This window comes from Penaeus monodon, chromosome 25 (genome assembly GCF_015228065.2).
Source record: "Penaeus monodon isolate SGIC_2016 chromosome 25, NSTDA_Pmon_1, whole genome shotgun sequence".
In the NCBI taxonomy this organism is placed as follows: Eukaryota; Metazoa; Arthropoda; class Malacostraca; order Decapoda; family Penaeidae; genus Penaeus; species Penaeus monodon.
Genome location: NC_051410.1, coordinates 43,381,507 through 43,381,747, shown reverse-complemented (window position 1 = coordinate 43,381,747; position 241 = coordinate 43,381,507). Strand labels below are relative to the sequence as shown.

Sequence of the window (241 nt, the reverse complement as noted above, 5' to 3'; positions counted from 1 at the left end):
TTTTAGGAATTAGGTAACAGTTTAGTAGATAACAGGAAGTCCTTTATAAAAAAAAAAAAAAAATGCACATATCTATCTAGGAAAAACGATGGGTAGTGCTCTATATGGTAGAATAACCCAAACATTTTGTAGGGGAAAGGTAATTTTCCGTACATGTATTTGAAGGGAAACGTTTCAACGCTTGATCCGATTTAGTAACAGTAATGTCATTCTCCAATTCACCAAGTTGTAGGTAGGATGA

The 241-nt window shown here is 33.6% G+C and overlaps 1 protein-coding gene across 1 annotated transcript in view; it reads left to right on the top strand.

The window, feature by feature from the left end:
• LOC119589288 (solute carrier family 10 member 6-like) overlaps positions 1-241 on the top strand; it is a gene marked incomplete at its 5' end in the record, with an annotated part of 17,273 nt that overhangs the window by 16,463 nt on the left and 569 nt on the right.